Source organism: the organism of the source record quoted next, unplaced genomic scaffold (genome assembly GCF_019419815.1).
Source record: "Pyrus x bretschneideri cultivar Hongxiangsu unplaced genomic scaffold, Pyrus_bretschneideri_v1 Contig45, whole genome shotgun sequence".
In the NCBI taxonomy this organism is placed as follows: Eukaryota; Viridiplantae; Streptophyta; class Magnoliopsida; order Rosales; family Rosaceae; genus Pyrus; species Pyrus x bretschneideri.
In genome coordinates this window covers 586385-611748 of record NW_025999779.1, presented here as the reverse complement: position 1 = coordinate 611748, position 25364 = coordinate 586385, and the positions used below count along the sequence as shown (strand labels likewise).

General features: G+C 38.1%; 1 long non-coding RNA gene across 3 annotated transcripts; it reads right to left on the bottom strand.

The window, feature by feature from the left end:
- Positions 1-6990: 6990 nt before the first annotated feature.
- On the bottom strand, positions 6991-9564 carry LOC125469761. 3 transcript variants are annotated; one of them, XR_007251981.1, is made up of 3 exons: positions 8984-9564; positions 8610-8894; positions 6991-8017 (listed from the first exon to the last, which is right to left on the bottom strand). It is a non-coding gene; the product is annotated as an uncharacterized LOC125469761 (long non-coding RNA). The 3 variants fall into 3 exon arrangements; XR_007251982.1 differs by having other exon boundaries at positions 6991-8645; positions 8795-8894; XR_007251980.1 differs by having other exon boundaries at positions 6991-8894.
- Positions 9565-25364: the final 15800 nt, after the last annotated feature.

Sequence of the window (25364 nt, the reverse complement as noted above, 5' to 3'; positions counted from 1 at the left end):
TTCTTTAGATCGCATTCTTCCAATCACATATTCCTTGGACTTATCGTTTAAGCATATAACATTTATATGAGACGGCTCAAACAATAATGTTTGCCCTTAATATTAAACTAGATTAGTTTAACATGTGAAATGCCCATAAAGTATCATCATATGATTGGTTTTAGGGCACATTTCCAACAAACTACAATAACAAAGTCGCAAACATCCCCAACTAATCGATAGGGCCTTCAAAATTATTCATCTTGAACATTAGAACTACAGGTGGCTCATAACTCTGGAGAGAACTAGAGAGCATGGGCAAGATGCCATTACCAACTTATGCGGTAGATGCCAAAGATGGGAATGACCAAATGAAGGTCTTGGAAACCCTAGGGCTGAATAAGAAGAAAAGAAGATGCTCTGAGACACGACAAAGAAATTCACTGACAGTAAACCTTCCAAAAAGTGAACTGTTGCTTTGGGGATCTCCAGCGCTTCTCCAAGCTGTAACGCGTTAGTGATTAAGACGTTACCCCTTTGTATTAGGGCTAATTGAGGCTAGGCACTAGCAGACCTTGACAGTTAGGGATAAAGTAGTTCCAGAATTAACTAAAGATGAGGGTTTCATTGATGTGAAACAAGAGCACCAACAAAAATAGCAACAAGAACAACGTGAGCAACATCATCAACAACAATAACAAAAGCAACGTGAACAGCAGCAACAACAATAAGAGCAACCTTTGGATGATCCTTTCATCATTCCTCATCCAGAAACAACTTATGGTCATCCTACTTCCCTTGACTCCGACGCACAGATGGCCACGATTGATCCCATCGAGCACGTCCATGTCTCACCAGGACATTGCATTATGTGGATGCAGAACATCCATCTTTGGTAATAAAACATGTGTTTGGACTTGAGGCACTCCCTTCCAACACCAACAATTTCATAACGTAAAATATGCTCAGGCCTTAGTTCATTCAACTATTTTCCTAACCGACTTTGAGAAAGTGATCTCTAAGTCTGACCATGTGGATAAGAACTCCTATTTGAGCCGTTGTGCGGTAAATTCCCTTTGCTTTCTTTTAATCTTTGATTCCTCTACTAGTTCTCGTTCTTGATATGTCCTGAATTCTTATTCCTAGGCCAATGTCTGAACAGATGTTTGATGTGTTATAAACTAGCACACAAATTAAACCCTCTTATTTAAAATTGTAGTAAAGATGTAAATAGGGATTGTTCTAGGCCGGGGATTATGAGGGATTGCTAATCTACTTAAAACTAACTCAAAAACACAAAACTAGGCTTAAAACACTTAACTAGACTTAAAGAACTCAAAACAAACTAAAAAGACTCAAAACAGCACAAAACAGTAAAAAAGACTCAAAACAGACTCTAGGACTTACTTTGGATGAAAATTGAATTGGTTTTGACTCAAAACACTTAAAAACACAAATTAGGACAGATTCTAACTAATTTGACACAACAAAGTAAGGGGGATTGGGTTTTTGAAGAATTTAAAGTTTAAACAAACAGATTTGAATAACAAACTAAAGGAATACGAATTTGGTGAATTAATGGGTGATAAGGTAGCTAAGGGGTTCTTCTCCACACATGAAACACGTGCATACAAATTGATTTCCAGTTGCTTTTTCAATAAACCATGAACCTCAACGCGCCAGATTAACCGTGACATCACTAATTAACCCTCAGATTTTCCTTAAGTCATTGAATTGGATGGACAACGCATCGGCAACCAAATTATTCTTCCCAAGTTCCCTACATGAACTGCATAATAGAGACACAAGCAAAGATCATTAAGCTTTGTGAAAATCATAAGCATTGACAAGACATTTGTAACTATGACATCATGATACTCATGCCAGGAATTCAACTTAACACGATCGTGACCAGAGACCTTCACTACTTGTGAATATAAGTTTGTAGCAATTATGTGAAACTCCCTTATATTCTAGCATCAAATTCATGCATGCAAACTAAGTAGGCATCCCTAATCAACATACAAGAATAAGTTCTTAATCCAACAGTTAAGTAAATTGCATTCACGATTTATGAAATCACAACTGGAATTAATCAATTCATATTGCAAATATAATCATGGTTTCAAATTCTCCTCTAGCCAAAACGAAATTAGTTCCTCATGTTCACAGCAAAACAAAGAAAACTTAAATTAAACATTGAAAACAAAAGATGGATTACACCTAAGAATGCTCCAACAATCCAATCTTGAATGGCAAGCATGTCCCAAGGTCCTCCTTCTTCTTCTTTGCTGCAGCACAAGGTGTAGGTGAAGGTTTGAGTGATGATTTTTATGAAAGAATGACTGAAAGTGTGAATTATAGTGAATGTCTCCTCAAAGGTTGCGGCAAGGGCCTTTATTTATAGGTTTAAGAAAAACAAGGCCTAACTTAATTTGGTAAACAAGTTTGATCCCAAATCCACAAGGAAAAGGAGAAATAAATGTCAGAATCCTAGGGATAAAGGGAAAGGATATGCGGCAGGGAATTGGGAAAGGGAAATGGAAAGCCTTGCATGGCAAGGAAGAGAAAGGGAGGAAAAGGGTGCGGCATCCCTCTTTGACAGGATTAGGGCTTCTAGAACTTATATTTAAGTGTCCTAAATTAATTAGGAAGCCCCCTTAACAGCTGGAAATTAAGTAGGAAAAGATTAGGATTGACTAAGTCAAAATAAAGTAGTTTAGCTCTTGTTTCCTTCTTTGTAGCTGATTCCTTGTCTTCCAAGTCTTGAATTAATTTCTTCCCTCTCTTTAGCACATTCCTAGCCACTCCGATATTGTCTCAACTTAACCACCTATTGTTAGGTATTGAGTTTTATCACAAATGTCCTCGGTGTTATTAGGAGTGGAACTAAACACTTATATATTATGTTTTATTTTCTCAATTCCTCAATGTGGACTTATATTCAACACGCCTTCTCACGTGGTACCACCACATAACCAGTCGCATGTCAGACATTAAGCGTTGAAGCATGGTGTTACGTTAAACCGGTAAGTCGGGCACATCATGGACCCATAAGACCCACAATTAAACCCTCTCTCATCCCATGATAAACTTTTTAGGCTCATGCAGGTCACCACCACCATCAACAATATTGTCCCAACTTAACCACCTATTACTAGGTGTTTGATTTTATCACAAAAGACATCGGTGTTATTAAGAGTGGAACCATACACTTATATTTTGTATTTTATTTTATACATTCCTGATGTGGAACTAATATTCAACATCTCTTCTTTTTTTATTTTTTTTTAAGCAATAGTGTATGTTGGTTCGTGCAAATTACGAAAATAATAATCACAGTTAAATGTGCTATATACATTGGTGTATGATAGAAAGACTCGTCAAATTTTGAGCTATCCCATTTGAGAATTACACCACAATATCATGGATGTGTGATCATGTAGAAGACGGTTGGAAAAAAATAATTGAGAGAGATATGACTTTGTGTTTCGTCGACATATCCTAAGTGACTGTGAATCACATTAACATATTTTTGTCTTTTTATTGGCTTCTTAGCTCTTAAGAAATGTACTCTTTTATGTAAAACAGTATGGAACTTCTGTTAAAGATGGACAAAGTTTTGTCTTCTTTCCATGAAATTAAGAAAAAAGGCGATAGGAAAAAGGAAGCTAGCTAGGCATGGACAATGATGTGATACCAATGCATATTCTGCGGAGAGATGAGACTCAAACCAAAAGACTTGTAAAGAGACTCGTTTTCAAAGTTTGGCATCTGTATTAGTCAATCTTATCTTCTAGATTCTTCTTTTTATTTCCCCATCTGTAAGATGCTTTCATTGTAGTGCTTAGGTCGCACCCCTTGGGCTCAAAACTTCAAAAAAAAACTTTATAACTTCATGATTGCTGGAACAAATATAATTCTATACAAATGGCATCCGATTAATTTAATGAGGCCGCTAGCATCTTTTAAAAATTAGTGGCTAATGTGGCGTTCTGCTTGCATTGTTCGGAAAACTTATCTCTTCAAAGGGTAAGTCAAATTGTTGAACCTAAACACTATAAAACCTACGTGGCACACGTGCTAGAGTAATTAGGAACTAATTACGTTTTTCGGTGGCTTGAATGAGTCAAATTAAATATGGTAAATATCAAAAATATATGACAATATTTGGCAATTTCTTGTATATTCATTAATCTTCAAAGTGGAGTATATATAGGAGTTACAATTGGTATTACGTATCCACTTCGTCAATGTGGGACAACAAACTATTATTTACACTTTAACTAATATATAACTCGAAACACTCCCCCACAAGTTGGAGCAAAGGTGTCACGCATGCCCAACTTGTCAAGCGAGTTGACACTATTAGACACAACCTTAGTAAGCATATTAGCGAGTTGATCTTCAGATCCCACAAACAAAAACATAATAATTCCAGCATGCAATTTTTCCTTGATGAAATGTCGATCAATCTCCACATGTTTTGTTCGATTATGTTGCACTGGATTATGAGCAATCTCAATAGCAACCTTGTTATCACAAAGGAATTTCATAGCATCCTTGGGTTTAAATCCAAGATCTTTCAACAATTTTATCAACCACAACAACTCACATATACCATGAGACATACCACAAAACTTAGCTTCAGCACTTGACCTAGCCACCACTTTTTGTTTCTTACTTCTCTAAGTAACTAGATTACCACCCACAAACGTAAAGTATCCAGATGTAGATCATCGATCAGTGATAGAACTTGCCCAATCTACATATGTATACCCTTCGACATTCAAATGACCATTCTTGGAGAAAACCAAACTTCTGCTAGGAGCCATCTTTAAGTACCTCAAAATACGGATTACTGCATCCATATGAGCTTCACTAGGCGAGTGCATAAACTAACTTACCACACTAACTACATAAGCAATGTCAAGGTGAGTGTGAGACAAATAAATTAATCTCCCTACAAGCCTTTGATACAGTTCCTTATGAGTAGGAACTTGATCCGGAAATAAGCCCAGATGATGATTTTGCTCAATCGGAGTATCAACAAGTTTGCAATCTAACATACTTGTTTCAGCTAACAAATCAAGAACATACTTCCGTTGAGACAAAAAAATAAATAAATACCATGCTTGGATCATGCAACCTCGATTCCAAGAAAATGCTTCAATTCACCCAATTCTTTCATCTCAAAATCAGTAGCTAGGTACTTTTGAAAGCGTTGTATCTTCTTCTAATCATCACCAGTCACTATCATGTCATCAACTTGAATAATCAATGCAGTTAGCTTACCATTTTGTCGCTTTAGGAACAAAGTATGATCTGATTGACTCTGGAAATACCCAAACTTCTTCATTGAACTTGTAAACCTCCCAAACCATGCTCTAGAGATTGTTTCAAATCATACAAAGCATTTCGCAATCTACACATAACACCTTTTTTTCAAGAGATACTTCGATACCAAGTGGGAGATCTATAAAAACTTCCTTATTGAGATCACCATGAAGGAAAGCATTCTTAACATCAAACTACAATAGGGGCCAATCCTGGTTTGCTGCTAAGGACAGAAGAACACACACATTATTAAGTTTGGCAACATGAGCAAAAGTCTCCTGATAGTCCATCCCATAGGTTTGAGTATAGCCCTTAGCAACTAATCTGGTTTTGTACAGGTCAATAAAACCATCTGCTTTATACTTAATAGTGAACACCCATCTACATCCAACAACTTTCTTCCCATTTGGCAAAGGAACCAAATCCGAAGTGGAATTCTTTTCCAAAGCTTCCATCTCAACATTCATGGCATTAACCCACTTAGGGTCAGATAAAGCATACTATAATTTTGTTAGAACTCACACACTAAATAGTTGACATATGTAAGATGCATATGGTTTGGACAAACGATGAGTGGACACATAATTGTTGACAGGATACTTGGCTTTGGAATGCATATTAGGCTCATATTGTACTTTAGGTTTTCCACGATTAACTCTTAGAGGCAACTGATAAGTAGAAGAATCATCAAAATTTACCTCATATGTGTCACTATCTTGTACCAAACCGTTAGAAAAATCATCACTCGATGAACCATCATCAAGCAACTCGTTAGACATACCAGTAGCAGGTAACTGGTCATCAAAAGGCAATTCGTCAAACATAGCAACAACAGGCAACTCGTTGGAAACATCTGACTGATCGTAGGTAGAAATAGTCTCGAGAATGACAGTTAACTGATCACTATCTATATTCAACTGGTCAGTCTTACGTAGCATAACAGGTTTTGTCCCCAAATATGCCTGCAGCACATCACTCATACCATCTCTTCGAATCTGCACTTCACTCTCATTCTCCCCCTAAAGTGGAGAGTTGGAAGAAGGCTTCACAAAATATGGAACTTCCTCCTAGAATGTGGCATCCATGGTAATATAAGTTTTATGCGTTAGAGGATGATAACACTTATAGCTTTTCTGATTGTTAGCGTACCCAATAAATACACATCGAATAACACATGCATCAAGTTTACTCTATTGATGAGAGTAGACACGCACATACGCCATACACCCAAACACCTTTGAAGGAAGTTTGGATACAAAAAAAGGAGAAACATGTTTTTGTAGCACATCAAGCAGTGTCTGAAAATCAAGAACCTTATTTAGAACACGATTTATCAAATACACAGCAGCCAAGACAGCATGACCCCACAAATGATTAAGAACACATTTATCCAACATCAAAGAGCGAGCAACCTCCATTATTTGATGATTCTTCCATTCGGACACACCATTTTGTTAGGGTGTAAATGGAGTAGTCATCTAGTGAATAATACCCTGATCACGATAAAAGCATGCCAAAGTGTGATTCACATATTCTCCTCCGTTATCAAACCTGAAGACCTTAACTTTGGTTCGAAACTAAGTAGACACCATTGCACAAAATTCTTGAAAAAGCAAAGGGACTGTTGAACAACAAAAATATATAACAAATAAAAAATTGAGTCCATACAAATTGGGCCAAACTACAAGGCAAAACAAAATGTAATCCAGCCCAAAAGATGAGGATAGGCCTTACATACAAATCAACATCCATAAATAAATAAATAGAAAATAAAATAAGAATTTCTTCCTACAAAAGGGGGAAGAAACGTGCAACATAGGAGCTTCTTATTTTTCTGCAAGGCGTGGAAAAAACTGCAGAGTCAGCGGGAGAGGTTTAAGGGAAAGTGGCAGAAAAACATGGTCTCCATCTCCCCCACGTAAAAAACTCTAGAGCCTTCCTAAGATTCCTATAAATAGGCCTCAGTTGCAGCAAGAGGGAGACAACAAAAAAAAAAAAAAAAAAAAAAAAGGGATACTCTGCAGAAAAATAGAGAAACTTTGAGAGAAAATACCAAAAGCCATGAAGTGCTGCCAGAAAATAGAACAAGGAGTTCAACCATTCGTGCTTTTGAATCAAGATCCAAAGAAGAACATTCATCACCAGGTATGAAACAAAGTTCTATCAATTTATTTATTTCTCTTGTTTAAAAGTTGTGTTGCAGACAAAAGTGAAAAAAGATGGTGTAATCAACTACCTAGAGTCTGTAACCTCCAGTTTATACAAGAAAATTGCAACGTTTAAAAGTGAAATGAAGAGGATCTGGACTCCCCATCGACGGCAGCAGAAATAAACTGCCAAAATCCCATGAATTTCTTCAGGGTGGTCTAAACCACCCCGTGAAGTTCCAACACATAGGAGCTCTAACTCCCCACTGACAGCAACAGAAATAATCCCCAGAATCCCATGAATTTCTTTGGGGTGGCCTAAACCACCCCGTGAAATTCCAATCAAATCTAAAGAGATCCGTATTCGCCGTCCACGCCGAGAAAGAAGGGAACCATCAATGTCGCGACAAGCAATGGATTCAACAAAGAAAGAGCAGGTTTTGTTCAACCCCACATATTGACAGTAACCTATTCTTCACCAATGGTGCAGAAGCTTGTTGGCAAAAATAGAACAACATGATCTAAGAGGATGGCATGTTACTGGTGTTCTATACCTGAAAGGTCACGCAAGAAAATGAGGAAGAAGAAAAGTTCTTTTTTTTAGATAACATGAAAGCCATTCACGTGGCCATCATGTTGGATAAAAGAGACACAGGAACAAAGGAAAAGTGCATACGTTGACAAATGAACAAAGGAAAAGAAGCCAAAATTTTGATAAAGAAAAGTCCTCAATATAGCTTTGATTTCCACAAAAAGAAGAAGACGTCTTTCGAAGGGTGCAAGACAAAAGGAACTGACTCATGTTTAAGTATGGCTATCATTTTGATCAAACATTGTGTCAAAATTTTGACCAAAGGTATTGAAACAAAACTGACAGGGGCTACAAGACAAAAGGAAAGAAAGAAAATTTGCCAATCTCTAAATAGCCAAAAGATATTTGCTTCTCTGCCACGTGAAGTTGGATTTAAAAGAGTTCAAGGTGTCCCTAATTCACAGAGAAGGAAAAACTTGTTGTCAAAATTCCCAAAGTAGTTGAGAAGCTTACTCACATGGTAACCTTTACATTAAACACCCAAAGACTCATTCAAGTATGGCAGACATGAGGAGTGCGTCACTTCAAAATTCAGGGGGGGGGGCAATTCTCACCTTTGGAGCCATGAATCAACACTTTTCTTCAAAGTACTGCAAAATAGTTTGTTCAACAAATCGAAGAGATATTGTTGCCAGAAACTCTTGCATGAAAGAATTGATGAGTTCATCGCAGTTAGAGTTTCATTCCAATCCAAATACGTAAGCAAACCCGGAACGTAAAGAAAACGAAAATGGGTAACCTGCTTGATTTCTCCCCCGCTTCGTTTTGAGCCTTCGATCCACAAAGGAAGCACACGAGCAAAAGAATGATGCAGCAGAAAAGATGAAAGTTTTCATGACCTGCAAAAATGGGATTTGCGATTTGAGGGGGGAAATGGTGGTAAATTGAAGTAATTTGAACAAAGAATCTGAGCTCCAACAAACCTTACCCATTCTCACTCTGAAATCCACAGATACCCAATTGAAATAGAAGTTTGAAATATAACACAATCCACGGGAGCCCAAGTATTGTGGAACCGCCTTTTGCTTCTGGTGGAAGAGCATCGTGTGTTAGAAGTTAGAACCAAGGAAAAAGAGGATTTGTGAAGTCATCTTGCAAGGGGAAGAAGGATGAATAAAGCTGCACCTCACGTGGGAGCTTGCTCACGTGGAAAAGAAGAGAAGTTGTTGGACTTAAAAGCCTTAAAGCCACATAAAAAATAAAAAATAAAAAAAATAAAAAAAAGATAGCAAAGCTTGCTATCAGATTGGAAGAAAACATGGGTCTTAGGTCAAAATGGTTCAAAGTCCCATGTCAAATGGGTTTGAAAATTCAAAAGAAAATTATAAAAAAGGGGGAAGCCGCTTCTTAAAGAATTCCATCAAAACCTTTTTGTGCTAGGACTTTGACGCCATGTGACATTCTATCTGGACTTGGAAAATTCAAGTGTACAAGGGAAAGAAATAAGAAGCTTGCTATATACAATTCCCTCAAACTAAATGGGAATGCCATCCACGTGGAACCCAGAGAAAAAAGAGCAGCTCTTCCCTATTACTCATGTGGGCCTTATATGGTATCCACCAAAGTTAAATTTATTCATGAAGTCTAAGATGCACGGCACTAAGACAAAGTCAAATACCAAAATATTAATGGGTTCATTACAAATATTCCCTTTAAATTTACAAGACTCAAATGGCACAAAGCTACTATAAATAGCACAAAGCCACTACAAAATGACATGAAGCCGTAAAGACTATCAGATGGCACGAAGCCGAGAAAAAGTCAAATATCAAATGGCACAAAGCCGTGACAAAATCTCAAGTGGCGCAAAGCCACCTTAAATGGCACCAAGCCGATTCAATGGCATGAAGCCTATCATATTTCAAATGGCACAAAGCCACATCAAATCCCAAAAGGCACAAAGCCGAAGAAAAGTCAAATATCAAATGGCACGAAGCCACAACAAGACTCAAATGGCACGAAGCTGTGTATTGCTCAAATGGCTTAAAGTCTTCGCCCGCATGAGCTAAAAACTGCACAAGGCATTAAATGCTCCAATGGTTTAAAGTCCTCGCCTGCACAAGCTAAAACTGCACGGGGCATCAAATGTTCCAATGACTTAAAGTCCTTGTCTGCATAAGCTAAAACTGTACAAGGCATCAAATGCTTCAATGGCTTAAAGTCCTCGCGCGCATGAGCTAAAACTGCATAAGGCATCAAACGCTCCAATGGCCTAAAGTCCTCACCCGCATGAGCTAAAACTGCATAAGGCATCAAACGCTCCAATGGCTTAAAGCCCTCGCCCACATGAGCTAAAATTGCACAACGTATCAAACCCCAACAAATACATAAGGAACTACGAGTGACTTGATCCCTCAACGAGGGTACGTAGGCAATCTAGGCTCTACCTAGATGCAGTTACAATATCAAATAAACACCAAAATCCCAAAGTTACAATTTATTCATATTAGAATCAAAGGGTATTCCTTTCACAAAATAATGGTTGTAATTAATAGGCGCGTAGCCTAGAATAGGTCAAACTCAATTTAATAAAACCCTCTTCAAAAAATGAACGAGGGTGAAATTGTGTCGAGTGAATTATTTGTTTACATATTGTGTACAATTTTTGCTCAACAAGGACATCACTCTTGTTCTTCATCAAGAACACCCAAGTTAATGGAGTACAGTCATCAATAAAAGTAACAAACCAGAATGTATCAAATCATATGGCAAAGTAGCTTTAGAATAATTTATGGGAAAGGAAGCACGATGACTCTTAGCCATGACACATGTTTCACACTTGAACTCTAAATCACTACAAATGCGAAACAAAGAAGGAAACAAATGCTTCATATAACTGCATGATGGATGCCCCAAATGTCGATGCCACAACCAAATTTGATGTTTGTCATCCACTTTAGCACTTAGAAATTGATGATTATATGAACCTGAAACAGTAGTATCCTTCATAATCAAGACGTACAAATCTCCAATTCTTTTACCACGACCAAGTATCTTCTGAGTTTGAATGTCTTGAAAATAATAATATGTGGGATAGAAGTGAGTGGAACAATATAAGGTATCAAGTAGTTTTCCTACTAACAAAAGATTGCACTTAACATCAGGAACAAGTAAATGGTGGACCAGTGATAAGGTCGGAGTAAGAGAGATAGTGCCTTCACCCTTCACAAGGGAAAGTGCTCCATTTGCACTAGTAATATATGGATCACAAACATAGTCATGTAACTCATAAACACTCTGGGGTCACTAGTCACATGATCAGTGGGCCCTAGTATCAATTAACTATATATTTGTTCCACCAAGATGCATAACAACACTATGATTATATTGAGCCATTTAGCTAAACCATGAAAAATAAAGGCACAAAAGATACCTAGTGGAATTAAGACAATTTACCAAAATATTGTAGCAAAATCATTGTTCACAGCATTGTAGTAGATCATTGTTCACACAATACAGCACTGTTCACCTTTTTTTTTTTTTTTTTTTGAATGAATAAATCACAACAAAAGTGGGCACCAAGTTAAAGCACACAGGTCACCAAGAGCAAACTACTCTGATGCCAAGTCAAATTAAATATGGTAAATATCAAAAATATATATGACAATAGTTGGGAATTTCTTGTATATTCATTAATCTCCAAAGTGGAGTATATATTGGTATTACGTATGCAATTCGTTAACGTGGGACAACAAACTACTATTTACACTTTAACTAATATATAACTCGCAGAATGTTGATGAGGGCATGCCAATTTGCCGCCAAACTTGGCCAGACGAATAACAAATGTGGTGGAATGATTTACTAACTTTTGAATCAAGCAACTTTGGCCAAGGAAATAATACTTTCAGCCTTGAATTCATTGTGAAGTTTTGTATCTTTTGCACCAAATTTGGCAACGTCAACTATATTAGTGAAAACAGGCCTGCTAAATCAGTATCAAACTGTATGGACAAATATAATCAAAAGAGATGAGTGCCACAACCGTAAAAATGGTTCCGCTATCTGTGTGCCAAACTCTAAATGAGACCTAAGAGAAAACAATCATCAAACATCTCACGTTGCTAAGAAGGCTGATGATTTGACCATTTTCCGCGAAAGAATTAAAGACTCTTCGGCAGCTAAGACTTGAGATAACTAGTCAACCACCAACTTAGAGAGAAGCCCCGTATATCTAGTCAGTCGAAACTCCTAAAGCAAACTAACTCTACAACTCGGCCCCGTCTATCCAGTCGGTTGCCTTTGTTGGTTGCTTCTTGAAATCCTTGTCTATCTAGTCGGTCGTCGTCCATCGGTTACAAATCCAAACCCGTCTATCTAGTCAGATTTTGTGGTGAGGGTTACTAAATCAGTTAGTCCTCACAAAAAGGTGTGAAAGGTTTTGCGTAAAGCATTTATTTGTGTGTTTACTTGAAGGTCCTCTCAATGTTACCAATACTCTTATATTTGTAGGAACAAATTACTTGATGCCCAAGGTTGCCAAATTGTAGAGTTCTAATAGTACTTCAACTCGGCATTCTATTTGAATACACCCAAATTATCTTTGAAAATCCTTCTCCCACAGAAACTCCATCACCACTGATCTCATCTTCTTTGACTCAAATATGGATTCTGAATCTAGTCGTATTATGTAATAAATTCATGCCTTAACCAAAAACGAATTCTAACCTCGGTTAATTAATTCAAATATTATTAGAAACCCATCTTGAACCTTAGACAATCCTACTTTATCTGGGACTCGCCCAAACCATCAACACTTCACCGTTGGGCCGAGTCTTGTGGCATTATGTTTAGGCTATCAACCAACTCGACCCACGTTTAGGATTTCATGCTCAAACATAAAATATATGAGGCTTTTATTATTATAGTATTTGTTTATAGTTAGCTCGGTTTACTAATTATAAAGTTTAAGATTATATGAAAGGGTGATGTTATCTGGACATCTCTTTTTACCTTCTACACAACCCTTGTTAATTGTTGGCATTTGTTCTTCTCCAATTCATTTAATATGGTGATCAAAAATTTAAGAAAGTGTCTAAAAAGTAAAAATAAGTATGTCAATGGCACTACCTTATATGGAAAAGCATGTGACATTTATTACCCTGATAATTTCTTTAAGGATTAGTTTGGTATTGTTGTACTGTAAAAAACTAACGCACAAAATCATCTAGATATATTGTGTACATTTATTAATGGATGAAGGTCACTGTGGGTATTGAAATAATTCATAAAAGGCCTCAAGACACCTTCTTCCATTTTGATTTGCGCAAAAGCACAAATGCACAAATGAAAGCAGCATTGTTTAAGTCACCTTTTGCCAACCACAACTTGACCAAACACCCATATTAATTCAGAACTTTTTGAAAAAGCAGCCCCAAAGGGGCACTTAACCTTTTACCTTTAAAATATTCAATTCATATAATACAATTATACAACACACACATACACACACACACACACACACACATATATATATATATATATATAAAAACAAGCCCTTTAACAAGAGGGATCCCAATTTTTTTTTAAATATGGAGACACCCTCTTAACCGTTGGATTGGCTTTAATGAAATTGTGTGGTTGAGATTAAATCGAAAGTCACACGATCTCAACCACACAATTTCAGTAAAGTCAAATCCAACGGTCAAGAGGGTGTCCCCATTTTTTTAGAAAAATGATGATCCCTCTTGTTAAAGCACTGGTAAATATATATATATGTGTGTGTGTGTGTGTGTGTGTATGTGTGTATATATATATGTATATATGTGTGTGTGTATATATATATCTATGCATGTATACATGTATGTATGTATGTATGTATGTATGTAGTGTCTATGGTTCCCACAATCCTTTCAATAGTTTAGCCCTCTATATATGGAACAAAAAAGGGGAACGTGCCCCTTTAACATAATCTAAATTTGACATGAAGTTTGTTCGTCAAGAAAAAGTCACAAGAAATTCAAATAACTCGCTTGAAGTCATGTTCCCCAATTGTATATGTGGATGCAAATTTATGCCTTTCCTTGATTGACGAATTTGCACTTGCAAAATAATAACACCTAAGGTTAAGGCCAAAAGCCTCACACGCCCATAATGAATTGGGGGTTGGGGGGGTGCTTTGGCCGAAGAATCTCCATGCCAAAGTTAGAATTATTAGAAGAAGTGTTTGAGTGTTTGTGGGAAACAAAAAGCCTCTTTAGGGGTAGCTAAAGCTTATTGAATTTTGAAGATAAAGGGTGTATTTATAGGAGAGGAGGAGTATGGGCCGACCCTTTAGGGTTTAGGGGTGGCCGGCCCTAGGTGGTAATTTGGGGTGGAATATTCTAAGATCTTTATTTAAATAAATATCTTAGAATAATTAGGTAAATATCCTAAATAAATGGAATTAGGATAACTTATGTGAAAGAAATCTTCTCTGATTAGAAATGTATTTATGATAAGAATAAGGGATTATTCTATCATAAATACCTTTGACTTTTCCTATGAGCAAAGGTGCCTTGAGCAGTCGTTGATCTCTGCTTGCTCTACCTTAGATGCGCATGGTGAATGAGACTGCTCCCTGCTCATTTAATATGGGTATTCTTATCTTTCTCGGGAAATAATCCACATGTTAGCTCCATGATTTTTGGGATTATTTTTAGCTCCATAACTGCCCCCACACCTGCTGGGCTGCTCACAGGAAAGGGCAAGAGATGTAGGAATCCAAAGCTGCAACGGAGTTTGTGTCTCAATTTGATGTAATTTCTTCTTTGACTTGGAATTTAAATTCTTCAAGGAAAGGGAATGTAATTGCCACCAAAATCTATTTAAGTCTGCACAAGCAGGGGGTTAAATAATTTGGAGTGCAATTAAAACCCCACAAGAAAAAGTGAAAGTCAGAGGATATTTGTTCCTCATCCCCTAGCAATCTTCTTTGCTTTCTCGCGCAGAGAATTGTGTTCCGTTGCTTTTCTTCTTCTCCAAGGTAAGAAAAAAATTAATTTTCCCTTTCTTCTTGATTTTTAGGAGCCTCGGGGCTCGAATTTTGGCTCGACGGGGGTCACAAATATGGCAAAAAGTGCAGATGTGGCCTGCTGTACTGTTGCTGCCATAGCAGCTGGGTCAGCTTGGCGCTCCGCTTGGGCTAGCGCGGCTGAGTCGGCTCAACGCATTGGGCTAAGCGCCAAAGAGGAAGGCCTGTACTGGGTTTGGGCCCATGAGTTACTTAGCTTGGGTCTTGGGCTGGAAGGCTCTGGCCGGGGCAACATTGAGAGATGCCAGAGAGAGAAGGAGGCGCGGGGATGCCAGCACCCCTCCAAGTGAATTGGGCCACAAGGCCATTGGGCCGTGAGGGTGATAAGAAAACAGAGCCAGGCCAAGAGAAAGGAGGGGCCTGGCATGTTGGGGAATGCCTTAGGCTGGGCAGCTAGTTGGGCTACGGCTTAGCGCACTACTCCATGAGATTTTTCCTTTTTGTTTTTTTTTTTTTCTTCTTCAAGCAGCCTTCTGACAATTTTTCTTGCGCTGTTGTACATGTCTTCCTCGAGCAACAAGAATGATGAATTTATTAAGCCATTGTATCACCATGGTGGATTTGCAAGTAAGCTAGGCTACTTCAGGGTTGGTCACGTCAAGGTTTTTTCAGATGAAAGTTCAGGGACTTCTTTGAGATGTTTAATCACACAATTCCATCTAGGGTTCGCAAGAAGCAGGCCAAGGATGGTTACAACCATGGGCCTTGTAGGTCTAGGAAAGCTATCAAGTTTCACCCTTACTACTTCGTGTTAGGGTTCATCTTTCCTATGCCTTAATTCTTTTAAGAGGTGATCTACTCCATGAAGTGTGCTCCTACTCAGTGCTCTCCAAATGCGATCTGCGTGATGGTAAGGTTCCGCAACTTAAGCAGGTTCTTCAACTTAAACTTGATTGCCAACGAGTTTTGGTACTTCTTTAACATAGGCCACATCAATGGCATTGGGCAACTGATGATCCGTTATAGGCTCTTCAATCACTCGAGTAAAAAGGATAATAATTGTTCTAAAGAAACCCTAGAGATCAGCAAAAAGTGAGAATCCGGCACCTCACCTAGGCTACGTGTTCCGATTACTTTCATCGATGGTAAGTAGGCTGCTTGGTCTCTAAGCTGCTTCATTTTTTGTTTAGCTGCCTTATGATTTGTCCTCCTCTGTTTATGCAGATTTGGAAATCAGTTCAACTCCCAAGACTTTTCCAGACATGAGAAGGTGAACATCGCTTTGGGGATCCCTGATGAAAACCAAGAGTGGCGTTGGCTGCTCAATCCTCTTTGTAGAGAGAAAGGTGGGATGCCCCCGTATGAGGAGATTAGGAAGATCAAGAGTAAAGCGTTTGCTCATCTAATCGCCATTGTAGAGCCTGTTACAAGTGAAGGTTAGAGAAAAAGATCTTCGTCGTCTACTTGAGAGTCGTCAATGGAGAAAAAACTGAAGATTTCCTCTGCTGCTCACGAGGGTTCATCCACTACTAGGAGGCTCGTGATTGACTTGACTTCTTCCAATAGGAAGAAAAAGGCTGCTAGATCTGAGCCCATGAAGCCTGCTGCTCCGAAGATTGCTAAAACTATTATTAACAGGATTATGTAACGGAAGAGTTCTGTCGTGCCCCTTGTGCCTGGGTTTTTTCCGACACAGCCTTTCGTGCCAAAGTCTAATCCGATTCCGGAGGTACATGCAGCAGCGAAGATCGAGAATGGTGATTCCGCTGCCAAGGCAGTGCTAAAGTCGGCCCCTCTTGTTGAGAAGGAAACGCTTGCTTGCATAAGCAGTCGTGATTAGCCTGCCAAACTAGCCTTAGGGGAGTTTTTTGAAATCCATATGTTGTTGAAGCCTAATCTGCTTGAAGACATGGAAGCATGCGCCAAGTTTGTTGATGGCCTGAGCAAGGTTGTCGACTTCAGATTCTTCGAGAAGCATAAGGCTCAATCCCAAAGGGGTTCCCTGCTTGCTATGATGCAGAAATCAATGATCTTGGCAGCTGAATACATGTGTATGGAGCAGGATGACGCCATGGCTGCTAGGGAATAACGGCAGCCATGGTAACAGAAACTCACTTGGCTGCTGATAAAATTAAAGAGTTAGAGTTTGTACTTACGTTTTTGAAGGGATCTAATATCTCTGCCCCCACTGCTCAGCAACTTAAAACCGCTCATCAAGAGATTAGTGACTTGAAGGCTTAGCTTAACGCAATTCAGTAGAAGTATGGCGTTGCAGAGAAAGGGATTAAAAGTCTAAGCATTGCTAGTGCACTACCTTGAGCTTGTCATTTCAGAATTTCAGTTTGCTAATGATGCCAAGGATATGGAGCTGCTCGTCATGCATAATGACATGGTTCAACTCAAAAAGGCTGGTGGTAGACCTGAGTCCAAGGAGGTGGAGCTGCAAGAAGCGTTGTCTACCAACAAGAACCTGAAAAAGGAACTAGATGAGTTGCAGAGTGCTCGTACTTACCTGATTTAGGAAAATAAGCAGCTCAAGAGTGAAAAGTCCAATCTTGAGGTTGTCCTTGCTTACGGTTAAGCTAACTTCTATAAGCTTGGCATGCCATTTAACCACGCATTTTCTGATAAAGATATAGAGCTTTTTACTATTTTTCCAGATGATCTACTTAAATTTTCCTTCGAAAGAGCCATTGGTGGAGCAACTGAAGATCAGGCTGCCCATGTAGGTGTGGCCAAAGTTAATGCCACCCATGTAGGGGCGGCTGATGACAATGTTGCCCAAGATGGGGCAATTGTAGGTGAAGCACGAAAGGTTGATGCTGCTGGGAGCGATACAGCTGCTGAAGATATCCAAGCTGTTGAAAAGTAATCCTTTTAGATAAACTTTAAGATTTACTTTCTTTTTCTTTCCTGCTTTGCTTTTTTTCCTTTGCTTGAACTTTGTTGGCCTTCGTGCCAGTTTACTAATTTGCTAGAAATTAATAAACTAGTTTCCTTTGCTTTACTTCACCCTTGTCTTTTTTCCTTGCTTCAAGCTTTTACCGTAGAATGAAAAATTGAGCAGGCTACTTTGAACAAACCATTAAGCCCATCTTCATTGCTTTAGGCACCAACTTCGGGTTGTCGGGTGTGAATCTTCGCTTGCTTGAGGCATCTTTTGAAACTTCTAAGTTACAAGGCTAAATGACCTCTGTAGTTGCATGTTTCGTATCAGTAGTCCACTAGATCTTTAATTACAAGGTTTTTAGTGAAGTGCGCTGCTTTTTAATAAGCAAATAGGCTTGCATGACCTATGTGACTGCCGATCTAAGCTTAGGAACTCTGCAAAGCTGTTAACCAGAGAGCCAGCAGCCAAACGCCTTACTTACAGAAACAGGCGAGTTTGCATGACTGTTTGGTTGTTAACTTCGATCTTCTAGGGCATTGAAATGTTGAGCTTTATCTCGCATTGTTGCCCCCTAACCATAAGCTGATTAGCTGGTCGTTATTTCTCCAATCCTTTGAGTTGTGTGACCTGCATCACAACATACTAAAGATTACTAAGACACGAAATTTGCTAACCTTTATATTGACCCTAAAAACTACCAAGCCTACATGGTGCACAGGCCAAGTAATTAATAAGTTAACTACGTCATTCGGTTGTGTGCTAAGCGTGCCAATTCGTTTGGCCAAGCTCAGCCAGGGAGTAAAACGTGTTGATATTGCATTGAGCACACTGCTGACTTCTTGATCTTGCGACTGCGACCGAGGAAAGAACACGTCTCGCGGCCTTCGGGTTCTAGAGCCTGAAGACAAGACTGCTAGTTTTGCAAAGTTCAATATCAGATACGGCTTTCAATGTGCCGAATGTAGTAACCTAGTAACACCTCACTTCGCCGAGAAGGCTGATGAGATGACCTCTACCAACAAGGACTCGAAAATCTTTGTCGATCGAGACTTGGATAGGTAATCAGTCGGCCGAAAAGCAGTGTTGTTTATCCAAATTGAAGGTGCTCCTGATCGGCTGATTCTATAGCTCCAGTGTTATTTATCCAAACTGAAGATGTCGCTAGTTGCCTTCACACTGCTATTTATCCAAGCTGAAGATATGTCGGCGAAAAGAAGAAAGTAAAAATCTCAAGGTTGTTGAGAGGTTTCTCATAGAGCGAGAGTTTATGCAGAACAGTTTGTGTGTTGAATTGGAGGGTGCCCGAATGATACACGGTTTCTTATATTTATAAAGATAAGTGCGCGTTGGTTGATAAGCTGATATAGGCTCTGCCATGCTATTAGAACTCTTCCACTGATTTAAGACTTGGATAAGTCTTACTATTCCTAGGATTCTGAACTTGGTCAAAAATGCAACCAAATTCAATCCTTGTGCTTAGCCTTATCACATCGAATCCTAAGATAGCCTGCATGCTCGGATTTGATCAAATAATGTCTATCTAAATAGCCACCAATCCACATGCACCGCAGTGGTTGGTTACTTTTTGGAGATAATCATCACCAAACTTGCGGTACATAATTACATGGGAAGTAATCTTCTAACCCTCCACGTATATGCATGTGTTGACTAGAAAATTGCAAATGAATTGCAATTCTTCTTCTGACCATTGGTTATTATATAACCATTCTTATTTAATATTATCCCATGCAAAGAAACCTATTTCCAAACACACGCCAAGATATTTATCATATGCAGCCCAGATAAATTGATATATTATTAAAAGATAATATCATGCTTAAAACCACAATATATCCTTCAATGATAATTATATTAATCATTCTGCCATCAACGGTTGAGAGATATGATCACTCAACGGCCCTGATTGCATGGGCCGATGGTGTAAATTTGGGACGAAACATTGCCCCTCAGTTTCCTTAAGCTTTGGTTTGCAAGCCAAATGGTTAAGGAAATTAGTCATTTGTGCCTAGCTCTCAACCATTTGGCATGTTATTTGGCTATCCACTCTATTTATTCAAAAGAAAAAGAAAGCAAAGCCGAGAAACACCAAGCCAAAATGACTCTAAAATCGTTTCTATTTAATCAGCACAGTCGAATAACTCTCCGTATCGCTGAAAATGAAAATAGTTCTTGGTAATCAGAACCCCACCGAATGAGTCCTTGTAGCGAAAACACATGTTCGCACTTAGACTAAAATTTTCAAATGGTTAAGCTTAGTATATGGGGGACCACCATCACAAGAATTGGCCATAGCCTACCAAATGTCGTGACCTTAATTCAAGACAACATGTGATTTCTGCTCAATTTGGTTAGGTGATTTCTGCTCTTCTTGGAAACACAAACATAGAGGCCTAGCAATTTCCAACATATAAACAAACAATGGACACGTCAGTGAGAAGCTTGCAACAGTTCACAGAGTCTTTGGTGAAGAAAAAGCTCTTGATGAATCTTGATATAGCAGAATGTGAAGACCATGGCGAAGTGAACAACATATTGAGATAGGATCTAGAAACTTTTCAACGACTTAAGCTTCGAATCACCAATTTTCATGGCGAAGTTGTTCAAATCACTGAGCTCGGATCTCCATTGCTAGATTTAAAAAAACTACTGTAATCACTTTGACCATTCAACCCATATGGTCTCAAGATTGATGACTTGAAAAAGAGGTCGAGAAAAAACAAGCCGAGAAAAACCATTCTTGGTAGCTAAACCCTGTAATTACTTCGACCATTCATCTCATTCAGTCAAAACCTAAAAGCATATGAGGCTGAGAAAAATCTGATTCTTGGTAACTCAGCCAAATGAAAAAACTAAGCCACCCTCGACAATTCCATCACTGAGGAGACATTTGGTGACAGCAGTTGGAGTCTCTTGCCCACCACTTCTCATTGTGCTCAAAGGATACATTGGAATCAACACCATCCAGGACGAGCGTTAAGATCGGTACTGAAGCCACCGAATGGGTTAATACTGCCAAACTCGGCTCATAGCCTATCCAAACTCAGAAAAGAACTGATACCACCGAGCTCAAGTTGTAAACCGAGGTGTGTTATCATTAAGGACATTTGACATCTCCAAGTCATTGTCAAGAATCGTCGTCGAGCTCGACAGTATCATTCATAATCCAATCATGTTGTCGGTGGGCATACCGCTCTAGCCTTAGCAGAACCATATTCTCTTTTCTTGTTTCTATCTTGAGTCAATTTCCGACGCAAAATCTAATTTGCAGAGACTAGTGCTCAGTCGTCCTCTCAGCTTGGTACTATATTTGTACTCTGAGCACATCTCTTTTTTGTTGTTGACTCTCACCAAGTAACAAGGAGGCAATTCCCATCAATGGAATGAAAGAAGACTCCACATAAAATCGAGAAACAACCCATATTCTCCATAGAAGACAAAATAATATGGATATAATATGTCTCACTTGCTAATTCATTATGGTCGGCTTCCTTTATACCAAGGAAAGATGTTGTATGTATGCACCGAATGACCACCAAAAAATGGCCTAATTTTGGCCTAATTTTTTTTTAACTTTCTGCAAATGCCATTCACCCCATAGAAATATTAGAGCCACATGAAGGCCTACCATCTAATAAGGGTGGCCTTTTTCCTTTTGATTCCATCAACTGGAGTATACCGCTCGTTACCCCCTATTTTCTGAAGTATCGGCTTGAAAGCCGAATGGTTAAGAAAATATTGCATATCATAATTAAGAGGAAGCCAACGATGTTTTATTCCGAGCCGAGATATTTTAACATCAAAGTTTTCACCTTGAGTTTTTCCAAAGCCGAATAAAAGTTCATCCCCAAATATATTTGGCTTGACGAAAGATTTTTTACCATTGGCCGCCAAATGTGTTGGACAATTATTATGCCCCCTAGGCATAATTACTTCATTAATTTCGACTTTTAACTCGAATAACTTAGCCAAACAGGATTTCTCCATATCGGCTTAATCACCAATAATCATATCCATGGGCGTAGTTTCGGTTTCTAAGACCATGTCTCCAATTACCATATCAATTGATGTGGTTTTATGGTCTGAAGTCGTGTATCGGTCTTGTTCGTCATTTGAACACTTATCTGAAAAATCATTTTCTGAGTCAATTTTTGGCTCAGAAACTTGAACTTGTTCTTCTAGGCCTACCACACTTTCAATCTTGACCGAACAAACAGGTGGCCTAGGTTTTTCTTCAATAGTCTTGACAATTTTCTTAGGCTGAATTTTGATTGTGGCTAAAGCGAAAAATTGCCCCCCTCCGGTCTTTTCAACCAACCATTCGTCAAATGGAATTGATTTGTAGTCGAAAACATAAGGAAAATGTTCTCCATCTAGCCAGACATTAAATCGAGCTCTGTCGTCATTTACCCATTGGTCTTGAAGGGTAACAGGAGCTTGTATTCTCAACATGTAAGCGAATGACTTTTGCATCTCTCTATATCCACAAAGAACTTTTTCCACTTCCGAAGATCTTTTACGTTCATCATTGTGTTTTTCCAATTGCTCTAAGAGCTCATACAATTGGCTACGTGGAGCCGGATCGGAATCTTGATATATCATATGAACTTCGTAGTTTTAGCACTAAGTCCCACCAGGCGTGCCAAAATGTTGACCCTAAAAACTACCAAGCTTACGTGGCACACCGACCAAGTAATTAATAAGCTAACTACGTCCTTCGGTTGTGTGCAGGGTGTGTCAACTCGTCAGCTGAGGAGTAAAATGTGTATATGTTGTGTTGAGCGCGCTGCTAACTTCTTGGTCTTACGATTACGGCCGAGGAAGAAACACGTCTTGGCATTCATGTTCTAGAGCCTGAAGATAAGGCTGCTAGTTTTGCGAAGTTCAATATCAGATTCGGCTTTCAATGTATCGAATGTTGTAACCTAGTAACATCTTACTTCGCCGAGAAGGCTAATAAGATGACCTCTACCAACAAGGACTCAAAAATCCTTGTCGATCGAGACTTGGATATGTAATCAATTAGTCGAAAAGCAGTGTTGTTTATCCAAACTAAAGGTGCTCCTTGACCGACTGATTATACGGCTCCAATGCTGTTTATCAAAACTGAAGATGTTGCTGGTTGCCTTCACAGTGTTGTTTATCCAAACTGAAGATGTGTTGGCGGAAAGAAGAAAATAAAAATCTCAAGGTTGTTAAGAGGTTTCGCATAGGGTGAGAATTTGCGCATGGCAGTTTGTGTGTTGAATTAGAGGGTGCCCGAATGATGCACGGTTTCTTATATTTATAAAGACGAGTGTGCGTTGGTTGATAAGCTGATATAGGCTCTACCATGCTATTAGAACTCTTCCACTGATTTAAGCCTCAGATAAGTCTTACTACTCCCAGAACTCTGAACTTAGTCAAAAATACAACCAAATTCAATCCTTGTGCTTAGCCTTATCACATCGAATCCCAAGATAGCCTGCATGCTTGGATTTGATCAAATAATGTCTATCTAAGCAGCCACCAATCCACATGCACTATCGTGGTTGGTTACTTTTTTGGAGATAATCATCACCAAACTTACAGCACATAATACATGGGAAGTAGTCTCCCAACCCTCCACGTATATGCATGTGTTGACTAAAGAATCGCATTTCTTCTTTTGACCATTGGTTATTATATAACCATTCTTATTTAATATTATCCTATGCAGAGAAACCCATTTCTAAACAAACGCCAAGATATTGATCATATTCAGCCCAAATAAATTGATATATTATTAAAACATAATATCATGATTAAAACCACAATATGTCCTTCAATAATAATTATTTTAATCATTTTGCCATCCTACAGTTGAGAGTTATGCTCACTCAATGGCTTTGATTGCACGGGCCGATGGTGTAAATTTGGGTCCAAACACTTTCACATAAAAAATGCGTGGTTCTATGGAATTTCGTGGGTAGTGGTTTGAAAGAACTCTTTGCACTTTATGTAACCAATTCCATAGGCTACGTAGCAAGTAGCATAGCACTTTAGAAATCAATGTAAACCCAAGGGGTTGTTCTACGCTAGGCAGTGCATGTTCATGTTAACCTATTAAACTTTCACAAGATTGTGTGGTTGTATAGGTTTATGCGACTAACTGCTCGAAGGGTGTACCGTAGTCTTCCAGAAACCATAGGCTACTCATTGAATTGGCAGCGACTTTAGGTTCCCTAGGATCTTCCAGAAACCGTAGGTTACTTGTTAAATGATGGGACTTTAGGTTTTCCAGGGATACGTAGAGATCACTAGTTGGTCACATAGAAGATGCTCATCTCCTTATGCTTCAAATATTCCATTACTCATCTCAACCAAAAGCATTCACAAGTAGCTTCATGCATAGCGATAATCTCAACATAGTTGAAAGAAGTCGCAACTAAGGTATACTTGGTGGACCTCCAAGATGTGCCAATGTCGTTGAAATCACTAAAACAATGAAAAATATAAAGTTTTACCTTATGTGAAACTTTCGAAACATCGATTTTATGTTACATTCATCATAAATAATTTTTCTCAATCAAAGTGTTTGTAGTTTCATTGGTTATAGTTTTGTTCTACAATGGAGGTGAGAGTGGTTTTGAGAGTTGGAGAAGATAAATAATCTTAGGATATGCACGTTCAAAGTGATTTGGGATGTATTTAGAGTTTTTCATTTTTTAAAAAAAACCTTATAAGGTTGAAATTGTCATTACATAATAAAATATAGGGGCTTTTAGATCTAGGTCCAAAAACATAGATGGTTTTTAGGAATGAGTCCAGTTATCTAATTACATGTTTTTATTTCTTTTATACTCATTTTATATTTTTTTTAAATATTAAAAATCAATTAAAAATCTTCTAATATTATGCATTTTTCTACTCCAAAAAATCTAATTAATATCTTACAACAACAAAAACTAATATACTAACATAAATTAATTACAAAACATTATACCTTAACTCAAGTAACAAATATATATATTTATACCTATAAGCGAGATATGAAACATAACTAAAAGGTAGGAAAAAAAACATAATATACTTATAAGCAAGACACATTAATTTGTAACAAGTTGATTATAAAAAAGAATCTGTCATATAGATACATAAAAATAATTAACCTGTGATATAGGTTGATTATAAAAATTAAAAATAAAATCTATAAATGGGGTTTAAACCAGGAGGAAGAACAAGAAATAATAAAAAAAAAATAAAAAGAAATAATCAAAGAGATAATTATGAAGAAATTTGATTTTTATAATAAATCTTACCATTGAATAGATAATTATTAATAATTAAATAATTAAATTTAAGGAATTGGACCTATTTTAATAAATTGAACTATTCCTACTATTGACTAAAAAAATTGAAGTTATATCAAGTTTTCCCTAAAATATATAAATCATTTAATATTAAATTCTATTCAACTTTACATAAAAT